The sequence below is a fragment of the Fundulus heteroclitus genome, unplaced genomic scaffold (genome assembly GCF_011125445.2).
Source record: "Fundulus heteroclitus isolate FHET01 unplaced genomic scaffold, MU-UCD_Fhet_4.1 scaffold_124, whole genome shotgun sequence".
In the NCBI taxonomy this organism is placed as follows: domain Eukaryota; kingdom Metazoa; phylum Chordata; class Actinopteri; order Cyprinodontiformes; family Fundulidae; genus Fundulus; species Fundulus heteroclitus.
The window spans coordinates 127,744-141,391 of record NW_023396536.1 but is presented as its reverse complement, the minus strand read 5'-3'; the positions used below and the strand labels follow the sequence as shown (position 1 = coordinate 141,391).

The 13,648-nt window shown below is 37.5% G+C and overlaps 1 pseudogene; it reads right to left on the bottom strand.

The window, feature by feature from the left end:
* Positions 1-7,943: 7,943 nt before the first annotated feature.
* On the bottom strand, positions 7,944-11,154 carry LOC118558376 (annotated as a pseudogene).
* Between the last annotated feature and the right edge of the window lie 2,494 nt (positions 11,155-13,648).

The following is a 13,648-nucleotide window of genomic DNA, read 5'->3' as shown; positions in this document are numbered from 1 at the left end:
ATCATAAACAGTAAGTTGATATAAAAGCAACAACTTATAAAAACATTAAGTAGATTTAACATCAGCTATTATAACAATATAATATTTTAATTCACCTGGTGCATTGTAGTTGCTGAGGCTTTTGTTTAAAAGTGTCTTCACTGTTCCTCCAGCTACTGTGGAACGAGAAGACTCCTCCCAACATAATGTCCCCATTCTTAATTAATTGGGCGTCCTCAATATCCCCTCTATGTATGCAGGCTTGTTCCTCAGCATGGGAGAAAGTCGCCACCAAAAACAAATACAGAAGTTCCCATCGAACCTGTGGCCACCTCCCTGCAGACATTGTGCTGAGTGAAAGAACCACATTTAAAACTCTCACACAAATATTTATACATTATATATTCACCTGAGATGTGATGAAAAAAACATAATGCTTCAACCTACTGGGTGGGGCGAAGAAAACAGAAATGCCGTAATAAATATGACTAAATACACAGAGACATTTTTGGTAGGATAGAAGATTAATTTCAAATAACTTTTTTTCAGCATATTACTTTGATAACATTCCTCCAGATTTTATATTTTTTTTCCTATTACATTGGAAAACTCAAATTAAAAATTCCATTTGAGGGAAAAAGTGCCATATGAGGGTTGAAAGTACATACGTAAAGAATCTTTAAATCAGACCTAAGCATTTTACGGGTCACAAACTGCACTGTAAATCTTATTATTTTGGTATACGAGCACAAAATGCTTTTGATTCTGAAGCCTCCATTGCTTTCCCAACATCATGTGTGTGTTTATGTGCCTCAGCAGATATACTTAACTGCTTTCAAGAAATTAACAAATCATCCATCCATTCATCCATTTTCTTCCACTTATCCAGGGGAAGGTCGCAGGGGTAGCAGCCTTAGTAGGGAGGCCCAGACTTCCCTCTTCAAAGCCACTATGTGCCAGCTTCTTTGGGGGAACCCCAAGTTGTTCCCAGGCCAGCCAAGAAACATAGTCCCTCCAGCGTGACCTGGGTCTTCCTCTGGGTCTCCTCCCGGTGGGACATACCCGGAATACCTCACTAGGAAGACGTCTAAGAAGCATCCTTACCAAATGCCAAAGCCACTTCAACTGGGTGCTCTCAGCGTGGAGAAGCAGCGGCTCCATTCTGAGTCCCCATCAGATGACCAGGCTTTTCACTCTATCTCTAAGGGAGAGCCCAGACACCCAACAGAGAAAACTCATTTCTACCACTTGTATTTGCGATCTCGTTCTTCACAACCCACATCTCATGACCATAGATGAGATTGGGAACATAGACTGACTGGTAAATTGAGAGCTTCGCTTTTTGAATCAGTTCTCTCTTCACCAAAACAGACCAGTGCAGTGCCTGCTTCACGGCATACGCAGCACAAATCTGCCTATTGATCTCCTGCTCTATCTTTCCCTTATTCGTGAACAAGACCCTAAGATACTTAAACCTCTCCTTTGGGGAAAGTTTAAGTTTGAATTTCTTAATATTTCTCTGCTGAAATTATCCTCGAAGCTGTGTGTAGGGTGTGAAGAACATAAATTGGTGTTTAAGGATTACAATTAGATATGCTATTGTGAGAGTAAAACACAGAAAGAAGTACAAGAATTTTACTGATGCAGAGCAGGCATAAGCATCAGCAGATTTACTAGCAAAACTATGAAAGCAATGGATGTTTTACAAAACTCCACTATTTTAGGTATGCAACAGTAAGGACCAGCTTTGTAATATACCACATAATTGATAGTTAGGTATGATGCTATTTCAAAAATCCTACAAAAGTTTACCTTTTGTAAACTTTTAGAAATAAAACGTAAACGGTGCTTGTAAACGGTGCTATAATCTTGTGTTCCACACTTGATTGATTATTGTTTAGCTGACAGCTTGACATTTTTGTCCTTCTGTTTTTTTATCAAGGTTGTTAACTTGATGCTGCCATTTTAGATTAAAGCAGAAATGAAATCAAATCTGCAAATATTGACATAGCTGGAAACATTCAAGGGACCGATTTATCTATCTGCAAACTTGATTAACTTGTTTTTAGCATTTTTGTCAGTAAATGCCGAAGTGGGTTTAGACTTAGACTTAGATAACTTTAGTGTCATTTTGTATGTACAGAGTGCATACAGAATGAAATTTCGTTGCATACAGCTTACGACAGTGTAATGGGATTGCAGGTGGAATAAGGTAATATCACTATACAATATAAAGTGCAGCAGTGATCAGATGTAACAGTGCAGGAGAAAAACAGTGCACAAGAACAGTGTGCAGATGAATGTTCAACCATTGTTTATGTGCAAAGATAATGGTGCAAAAAGGCGGCGAGGCCGGTTCTTCCTGAAGTCGACAATGATCTCTATCATCTTCTCCACGTTCAGGATCAGGCTGTTGTCTCTGCACCAGCTCACCAGCTGCTCCACCTCCTCTCTATAGTCCCGGTTGTTGTCGTCTCTGATCAGGCCCACCACAATTGTGTGAACGCTGAACTGAAGTCCAGGAACAGCATCCGCACGTGGGTGTTCTTCTCCTCCAGGTGTGTCAGGCTCAGGTGAAGAGCGGAGGAGATGGCGTCCTCAGGGGAGCGGTTCCGCCAGTAGGCAAACTGTAACGGGTCAAATGTTGGGGGGATTCTGGAGATGATGTGTTGTTTTACCAGCCTTTCAAAGCACTTCATCATGATGGGAGTCAGTGCAACAGGCTGGTAGTCATTAAAACAGGTGACTTGAGGTTTCTTTGGCACCGGGATGTTGGAGGCAGACTTGAAACATGCTGGCACTGTGGCTTGGTCCCATTCACAATGTATGTCCTGAGTTAAACAAACCATTATTTGAAAAAGTAAGATTTTAAGGAAAGATTTGCTCATTAAAATCAGTACCTTTAGGACAATTGATTTTATTAATGCATTTATTCCTCCTGGAAGCTAGGGTACTGATTGGTCACTTGATGGGTTAACCTAAAGTTATACAAAATACCATTAAATCAACATTAATCTTCCCTATTAAATATGTACTATTGCTCATAGCACTATTGAACGATGGCAGAAGAAACAAAAACAAGCATTATGTTTAAAACAAACCGTAGTTGTGTTGACTCGGTGGTAGCACTAATGTTATCCGAGGAGCTAAAAGAGCAATATCCAATCAGTTCGCTGTTGAGTTTTAGTTTATGCTTTCTGGCAATGTGCATATTTTAATTAAGATTTTTTTGTAAACCATTACATTTGACAATATATTTTTAACAGAGAAATATCACACAAACTTTTTAGTCCTTTTTTGGTTGTTTGTTGTGCAAAACTGCATATCATAAAAGTTTTTGTTATGGAAAAAGTTTGACGTATTGTGTTTGCAAATTGCTATTTATTTTTACTAGTCATTTCAAATAAAATATATCAAAACACTTAAAATATCACGTTACAGTGCTTATTGGGTTATTAAAACTGTGTAAGATAATAAATATTTCCATGTGTGAATGTTTTAGAAAGTATAACTTGTATCCCATCCTCTTGAATGTGTTTCTGAGTAATGTCAGCTTTTAAAGTGTAACTCACCCCTATGTCAAAGTATATTCTTGCCCCAGGACAAATTTTAAAAAGTCCATCAATGTGGGTGGGCAAAAGGAGGGGAGCGTAGCATCAGAGGTCACTTTCTCCAAATTACTTCATAAAAACTTTTAAACAATATGCAATATTGATTTGAAATTCAATGCATGACCACCATTTAACCCTAGGAGGGCACCACACTAACGATTTTAGACACAAAACACGGATTTCAACAAATATGTACTAATCAAAATATTGACCAAGATATGTGGACAGTACTATAATTCAATTCAATTCAATTAAATTTTATTATATTTATATAGCCCTAATTCATGAAACATGTCATCTCAAGGCACTTTACAAAGTTAAATTCAATCATATTATACAGATTTGGTCAGATTATACAGATTGGTCAAAAATTTCCTAAATAAGGGAACCCAGTTGATTGCATCAAAGTCGGTCATCTGCCTCTACCGACTGGGGGTTAGAGAAGACAGAGCAGAGACACAACAAGAGAGACAAAATAGCACAGAAGGACACATTGATCTAGCAATCTGTTCTACATTAGATGATAATAGCAAGTGATCTGTCTTCCCTGGATGATGTCACAGTTAACAGAACGCCAGACCAGGTGTACCTACTATGAAGAAAAAAAGAGAGAACAAACAGTTAAAAGCTGAAATGACGACAAGCAATGCAAATTCGAGAACAGTAGAACTCAGTAGAGTGAGAAAAATATAGGCCATGATGTCCTCCAGTAGCCTAAGCCTATAGCAGCATAACTATAGAGGTAGCTCAGGGTAACATGTGCCACTGTAACTATAAGCTCTGTCAAAAAGGAAAGTTTTAACATTAGTCTTAAAAGTAGACAGGGTATCTGCCTCACGGACCAAAACTGGGAGTTGGTTCCACAGGAGAGGAGCCTGATAGCTAAAGGATCTGCCTCCCATTCTACTTTTAGAGACTCTAGGAACCACCAGAAGACCTGCAGTCTGAGAACGAAGTGCTCTGTTAGGAACATACAGGGTAATCAGGAGCTTGATATATGATGGACCTTGATTATTAAGGGCTTTATACATTAGAAGAAGAATTTTAAATTGTATTCTTGATTTAACAGGAAGCCAATGAAGGGAAGCTAAAATTGGAGAAATATGATCCCTCCTGTTGATTTTCATCAGAACTGTTGCTGCTACATTTTGGATGAGCTGAAGACTTTGAACTGCATTTTGTGGACTTCCTAATAGTAAAGAATTACAATAGTCCAGCCTTGGAGTAACAAATGCATTGACTAGTTTTTCAGCATCACCCCTGGACAGAATGTTTCTAATCTTGGCAATATTCCGGAATAAAAGTAAACTCTAGAAACCTGTTTAATATGGGATTTAAATGACATGTCTTGGTCAAAAATGTCCAAATGGAGTGCAACTTCTGTCTTGTAAGAATTTAAATGCAGGAAATTTAAAGTCATCCTGCTTTTGATGTCATCAAGACATGACTTCAGTCGAAGTAACTGATTGGATTCATCAGGATTTATGGATAAATATAACTGAGTGTCATCAGCATAACAGTGGAAATTAATCCCATGCTGTCTGATCATTTTGCCAATCGGAAGCATATATATAGCAAAGAGAATTGGTCCAAGGACTGAACTCTGTGGTACTCCACAGGTGACCCTAGAGTTTGAGGAAGATTTATTATTAACATGAACAAACTGGAATCTGTCCGATAGATAAGATTTAAACCAGCCTAATGCTTTCCCTTTAATCCTTGCAGTATGCTCAAGTCTTTGTAGGAGAATATTGTGAACTACTGTGTCAAATGCAGCACTGAGATCTAACAGGACAAGTACAGACACAAGTCCATTATCTGAGGCCGTGAGAATATCATTGGTAACCTTCACCAGAGCTGTTTCAGTGCTATGATGAGCTCTAAAGCCTGACTGAAACTCCTCAAGTAGGTCATTACTTTTTAAATGTTCACAAAGTTGATTAGCAACTACTTTCTCAAGAATTTTAGATAAGAAAAGAACATTACATATAGGTCTGTAATTTACTAACTCGTCTTGATCAAGAGATGGTTTCTTAAGTAAAGGTTTAATAACAGCTACTTTAAAAGCCTGTGGTACATATCCATTTACTAAGGATAGATTAATCATGTCTAAAATAGTGCCACTGATCAAAGGGAATATCTCCTTAAGCAACTTGCTTGGGATTGGGTCTAACATACAGGTAGAAGGTTTAGATGAAGCTAAAATTTTAGATAACACAACAATGTTAACATTTTATTGGCAAAGAAATGTTGCTTTGGGGGTGAGTTGCCCTTTAAGGACTAGAAAGCCAGTTTTTTGCTATTGCCCAAAACCACAGATGCCATTCCAAAGTGCTATCCGTTCTGAGCCCAAACCCAGGGTATGGTGATGTGGAATGGACTAATTCACCTTTAAGGTGAAAATACTAAAACCAATATTTAAAATTCATTACTTCTACTTGATTAATTTAAAAATTTTAGGATTTTCTAAATTCACTTTATAATTTTTTCCACTTTTATTAATAATAATACTTTATTTAATCATATATCCAGTTCACCCAACTAAACTACCTTTTGGTTATGTGATGAGATATGGCTGGGAACCCAATGATCTACTAGAGATTAGCAATATTTACCTAAAGGGGCCAATCAAATCAATTCAGGGGACACAAATGTCCCTCCGGGCCACACTTTGGACAGCCGTGGGTAAAATGATTAGAGTAGTGGTTGTGGAATGTGTTGGTCTCATCTTTGCCATGTCTCGATCCTGGTGAGTCTTTTAAGAAGCAACTAAAGACTCACTTATTCATACTGGGTTAAAATGTCCTGGCAAGGCAGGGAACCCGAATTGTGAGTCAGACATGGTGTTGCATTTGAAAAGGTTTATTTTCAAAAATGTGGTGATGCTGAGTACTGGCTGCCCGCAGCTAAGATGAAAAGCAGCATGGATGGGCTTGGTTTGAATCTGGAAGACTTGCTTTGGTTGTGGACAGGTGGTCAGGGCTGAGAAGGGCAGACAGAAAATTTGGTAGATGTTCAACAAGAGATAGGCAGGAAAATACAGTGGTTGAAACATTGCAATCATGAAAGGAAACACTGGACCAAATGCTTTCAATAATCAGGCACGGTCTTGCTGTTTGTGGTGAGCTTATTAAGATCAGAAAACAGAAGTGTGAAATGAACTGATTGCAAAGCAGCAGATAAGCAAGATTGCAGGGTTGGTGCATGAAACTTATTTAAGACAGCATGGGAGGAGTGTCAGGGTTAATTAAACTAATCAGACAATTGCAGCTGATCCAGAATGCTGCTTCTCGTGTTCTCACTAAAATAGAGCATATTACCCCAGTTCTAAAGTCCGTACACTGGCTCTCTGTAGTTCAGAGAAAATACTTTAAAATACTTCTGTTAGTTTATAAATCACCAAACGGCTTAGCACCAAAATACATGAAAGACCTATTGTTGCTGTGTCAACCCTCCAGACCACTGAGATCTTCTGCTTCTGGTATATCTCTGCATACCCAACCTGGAGAATCACCTTTTAGTTCCTATGCTCCACAAATCTGGAACAAACTTCCAGAAAACTGCAAATCAGCTGAAACTGAAACTGTTGTTTTAAATTAAGCGTGAAAATCCACCTGTTTAGAGCAGCTTCAGCCCATATTAAGAGGACCATTTACCAACATATTTGATATGTATTGATGTTTTTACCTGATACAATTTAAACTGCTGCAGGAGATAAGAATTTGTTACTGGTCTCTCAACCAGTGACTATTTCGATGTGTGTATGATGTTTTTATGTTTTCATGATGTAAAGTGCTTTGAACCCTCTTGCTGCTAAAATGCGCTATACAAATAGAACTGACTTGACTTGTAAAGTACTTTGTTTTTGACCCGTGATGAGTGATTTCTATGGATAAAGTTGATTTTACTAGTGCTACTAAACAGCATTAAATAATTGCATTTATATTTTTTTAAATATATTGGTGTTTATTAACCCTAATAAAAGATTGAAAAAATACAAAAAATAGCAATTCTAACCATACTGTTAAATTTTCTGGTTTGCAAAGGTGTTAGTAAAGTTTTGGCCAAACTGTCTTGACTGCGCTGCCAGTATCGTTTCCTTTATAAAATGATATCCCATTCAATATTCATCAAAGCCAAAGCCTCTGTTTATATACATATTTTAAATATACATATACATTGCCTTACATGAAAATTTCAAGAAACAATATTATGTAGCTTCTGACTTTGGCTTAAGCAGAAAAAGGAAGATTTTCACCCATTAACAAATAATAACCTCTATAAATAACTTCCAATTATATTCTGGAATTTTTGTTGTTCTACTTTTATGACATTTTCTTAAAAAATATATAAATAACATCAAACTGACTTATGAAGACATTGTTCTAGGATATGACTTATTTCAGGGCACCCTTCCCCATCATATTCCTTTTTGTATTTTCTTCTGGTTTTATTAGAATGATGTAACATTTTGGAATAAAGATGCAAATTAACAATCCAAACGAAGAAGCAAGAATAGCAAAGATTTCTACAGCAACGCTGAACTTCCCAGGAGAACTGACATATGCTGGAATAAAAGTTATCCATACAGCACAGAATATCAGCATACTGAAGGTGATAAATTTGGCTTCATTAAAATTATCAGGCAGTTTACGAGCCAAAAAGGCACAAATAAAACACAAAATGGCCAGAAGTCCTATGTAGCCAAGGACAGCCCAGAAGCCAACAGAAGAGCCAAGGGAACACTCCAAGATAATTTTGTCTTTGAATCCTTTAAAGTTCTTGGAAGGAAAAGGAGGAGCGATTGTTAACCAGAGGATACATATGATGACTTGCACAAGAGTAAAACCCAGAACACTGACTCTCTGCTGTGTAGGTCCAAACCATTTGATCCCATTTCGTCCTGGAAGTGTAGCTTTAAATGCCATTAAAACCACTATGGTTTTCCCTAAAACACAGGAGATGCAGAGGACAAACGTGATGCCAAATGCTGTGTGCCGCAGCATGCAGGACCACTCAGAGGGTTGGCCGATGAAAGTCAGAGAGCAGAGGAAACACAGCTTTAAGGAGAAGAGCAGCAGGAAGCTTAGCTCAGAGTTGTTTGCCCTCACAAGAGGAGTTTTCCTGTATTTAACAAAAATGACTGCTACAACAACAGTCATACATGTACCAAATAAAGAAGCTGCTGCGAGCAATGCTCCCATTATTTCTTTATATGAAAGAAATTCGGCCTTCTTCTTTACACAGGCATTTCGATCTTCATTTGACCAGGATTCAAGGGGGCATCTCACACAGGTGACAGAATCTGTAAAATCATGGCAAAAGGGATGTTAAACTTACTTATTGAATCTGTATTTTTAAAGGCTTATTTGCAATTATTTTATTGATAAAAAACATACACACAATTAAATGCACTTTTAAAAAAAGAACAAAAATAGAAATCAATAAAAAAATAAATGTGCAATATATACAGTAAAAAGTAGAAGCACTTTATTTTAAATAGCAACCTAATTTAGTTACAAGTAATTTGTTTTCTTTAAGTCCTAACTTACCTATGCTGTTGCTTATTTCACCTTCTGCACAACGTATGCAATCGTAACAGCAAATGGGTTTTCCTTTCTGCAGAACTTTACGAGTTCCTGGGGGACACTTCTCGTTGCAATCTGACACAGGCATCTGTACCAGAAAATTAATTAATTAAGATTTTTGTAATTGATGCTAGTGGATGCAGATATTACAAGTGTACAGTAATATACTGTATCATCATTCTTCCTGATAAATAATTACAGTAGGTACCAATGCTGCCTTGTTTAATAGTTTCATATGACATTTATGCTATCTTGAATATGGGTCTTTGGGACCAAAAAAAGTTATATCTAAGTGGAACCCTCATCGCTAAATAGAGGTTTTCTTACTACTACTACTACTACTACTACTACTATTACTACTACTACTACTACTACTACTACTACTACTAATAATAATAATAATAATGATAATGTTATTTGTTTAGAAGCATACCTTCAGTGAATTCTGAGCCCATATAATTGACTTAATTTGCACATCCATCTGTTTGTCTGCTGGTAATGATGCATCGTAGAGACCCACTACTACAAATTCTACGGGGCCATTATCTCTTCTTTGCCAGTTTATAATTTCATATTTTGCTGCTGGATCTCCATTCCTATTAAAGTATACTTCATCACCTTCCTTTGTCTTGAAATAAATCTCCTTTATTTGCTGTAAAATCTAAAAAAATAATAAGTAATGAAACTTAATTTCCTTGTGCAGTCATACAGTATTTTGCATATGAAAGGCTGTCACACAAGACTATATTTTCTAACTAATTTCAAGTGTCTTATTAAGATTACAGTAAATACCAAGCTCACCGTCAATGGATCTAGCTGCACATTGCTGTTACATGTTTGATTACAGCTGAGGATATTGTGCAGAGCATGGGCCACAGCATATACTCCTTTATACATATTGTTAAAAATAGGCATGAGTGACATGTCAGTAAAGGTATTTTCGACTCCTGTGAGATCCTCCAGTCCTGTACACTCTCTCTGCATCTCCGCTGAATTTGAGTGCTTAAGCTTGCAGCTGAATAATGCCTCCCAGAACTCTGTGAACAATTCATTATTTGATGAAAACAAAGGATCCACATTCAGTATGAACTCTTTGAGACCACTGACATTTGCTTTCGGGATGGAAAGGCCTATGGCTCCATCTAAGATGTGATTCTTATCTCCTGCAGCGGTTTGAAAATCAAAGATCCAAGCCTCCGTACCCACCCACTGGTAGCCAGTTAAGTTGTGGCTAGAAAACTCATGTATAATCACATCCATGTCAGCTTGGGAAAGGAAAGCAACAATCACCTTTGAAGTTGAAGCTTTTATAATGTTAATTATCTTTTGGATTTTGCTCGATGGATCTGTCCTAAAGAAAGATAAAGAATATTCAAGGCAAATGCCCAGATGTTGTGCAGATTCTATGAATGTTGCCATGCCACTGTTGCCATAATCATCGTTTGTTCTAACAGCTCCGACCCAAGTCCATCCAAAGAATTTCACTAACTGGGCCAGCGCTCTACTCTGATAGTAGTCACTGGGTATTGTTCGGAGAAATGAGGGGTATTTGGATTTGTCACTGAGACAAGCACATGTGGCAAAGTGGCTGATCTGAAGTAAAAATTAAAAATAAAGCAAATGTTTATATATGCTAATTAAAATGCAACACATTTTTACTTTATAAGGATACCTAACTTTTTCACAAAAGTATAGTGTTTCTAGTTCTCACCCACCATTGGTATAAAGAATGGTCCAATGACAGTAGCTATCGCTGTGCTTGGAGAGGAAGAGGCTTCTCCCATTATGGCCTGCACATGCACAGGTCTCACACATTCCTTGGCAGGAGCAGACACATTTTCATAATCGCTAAGCAAGGCCAATGCAACTTTAACACTTTTGGCATTGGAGCCACAGGTGTCATATATTTTATAGCCCAGAGAAATTCCCGGTAGTAGAACTGAGCTGTTATTTATCTCCTCAATGGCAAAAAGCATAGCTTGGGCTAACTGGAATTCTCTGAAATTCAAACTTTATTTAGACAATTATTAATAATTTGCAAATTGTTCAGATAGTTCTGGAAATGAAATCAGCATCAAAGAAAATTGAAAAGCAGGTACTGTAAACAGAACCATAACATTGCAGAAAATTATAATGTGCTTTAAAGTAGCTGTGCCTGATGTGGTTAATACCTCAGATTTATTTCAACATTTTCAATCATAATTGAGAATTCATTGAGTTTACCTTGTACATTGCAGTGGCAGAGGTTTTTCAGTGTAAGTATCCTCTCTTTCTTTCCAGTTATTGTGGAAAGAAAAAAGTCCTCCCAACATAATGTCTCCATCCTTCACTAGTTGAGGGTTTTCAAAATATCCCCACTGTCTACATACTGGCTCTTCAGCTTGAGAAAAAGATGCTGTCAACAAAAGCTGTAATAATGTCCAACCGTGCCCAAACCTTTCCTTTGTATACATCATGCTGAGCAACCTATAGGTAGTGTCACATGTACAGTACCATGCACAGACTTGGTCTTATTCCTATGCTCTTATGGACCCAGTATTAGTAAGTGATATTTTATCTCTGTGGACTTATAAGGTGGGGGAGGAGAAGAAAGGTGAACAAATGAAAAAGAAGTCTGAAAATTATTTTTAAAAAGCACTTGGTAACCATACCAGAGATCTACTTAAAAAAAACCTCAAAGGCAATGATAATCACTTCTGATAGAAGCTCAGAAACAATTTGAAAAAGCTGAACTGAGAACTCATGACATGTGATACATCAGTGAATAGAAAGATGAATCCAGACACAAAGCAAAACTGCAAAAAACATCAATACAGTTACGATTTTTTTTTTAACAGAAGGTTACACTTTTATTATCCTACAGAAAGAAAATGTTCGCCAACTAGTTAAGAGCTCTGTTTTTGTGCCCAGGCTTTGTCGTTGTTAGAAAATAGAGGACTAAGGAAATCTACTTGTGGGTATTGTTTATTTCAGCCTAAATACATTTTCCCATCTTCCACTTTAACTTAAATAGCAATAATGTTTTTTTTAATCTTTTGACCTTTGCCTGAATACGTCAACAGTCAGTTAAATTATCAGATATGAATGGTTATTCTTTTTATCTTTTGCACGATTTAATAAAAAAAAAAAACTGTACACATGTTTATTGTCTGTTGTTTTTTGTATGTACTCTAAACCAGACTATAAGACAGAAAAATAAATAAAGTAATGAAAATTGGCTTGTGCATATCTATTCACTTCCTTTGCTATGAATCCCCTAAAAAACTCTTGCACTTCAGCAACATATAGATGTAGCAGAACAACTACAGGTTGCTCAAGGTGTGAGCAACCAGATCTGACAAAGACTCCTGGATTGATGTTGAAACATTTTCATAAAAGTATTGAGTGAAAGTCAGGTTGCCTCTGATTTTAGCCTGTATGTAATTGCCATGACCCAGATAAATGTGCACAGACATCCAGGATGGAAAGAACATCAACATGAAGACAGTGGAGGACCAGCTGCTGCCGAACAACATCGGTGGGGTTTTAAAGAGCCTGAAAACTAATTTAGGTCACAAATCAACCTTGCAGGCTGTAGGAGATTTAGGTTGGGTGAATGGCCTTAACCAATTTTTCAACAGGTTCAATCAGACACAGGAATGTGGCTCTGACAGGCTGGTCTGCAGTACATGGACAAAGCAGGGAAGTGTGATGGAACCGTTCATGTTCATCCTCTACACTCCAGACTGCCCAGCAAAATTTGTTTAACAAATGACCATCTGAAATCACAGTGCGCATGCCCAACGCGCTCTCGGTAGACAGCTGTGGGGCACAAATACTCCGGCCCCAAGCAGGGCCGGCCCAAGCCTCCATGGGGCCCTAAGCAAAATTTGATTTTGGGGCCCACTATTTCAGTCATTATATAGGGCCAACCCCGAGAAGCAATTCAATCAAAGGTAAAGCTACACAAATACAAACATGTTAGTATGATTTGTTATATTTAAAAAATAAACTTCTATTGTTTTTAACTAGCTAGTTTGCCATTAACTGCTTGGCTAAACAAATCTCTTTTAAAAACATTAGCCAACCAAGCAAGCCAAGATTCAAACATACCTTTATCTTCACATTTTTACTCCGCTTCCTCTTTCTTCCCTTTTCTTTTCTTTGTCCCCGATGGATATGTTCTTTTTTGCGACATTGTGTCGTCTAACCATCTGTGTTTTAGATGTGCGGTGTGTATGCATGTCAGGAGGTGGGAGCCAGCAAACACTTTTTCTTTTTCTTTTCTTGGCAGGAGGCAACGGCGCAACAAAGCTTTAGTTACAGAGGCAGTAAGAATAACTAGGTAACACTCTGTTGAAATTGTGTTTTTGCACAATATCTTTGATCATACAGATATCACCATTTATACATGGGAAAAAAAAAAATAATAACTTTTTTCGATTACTCTCGAGGGCGCCCTAGTAGCCTTGGGGCCCTAAGCCAACGCTT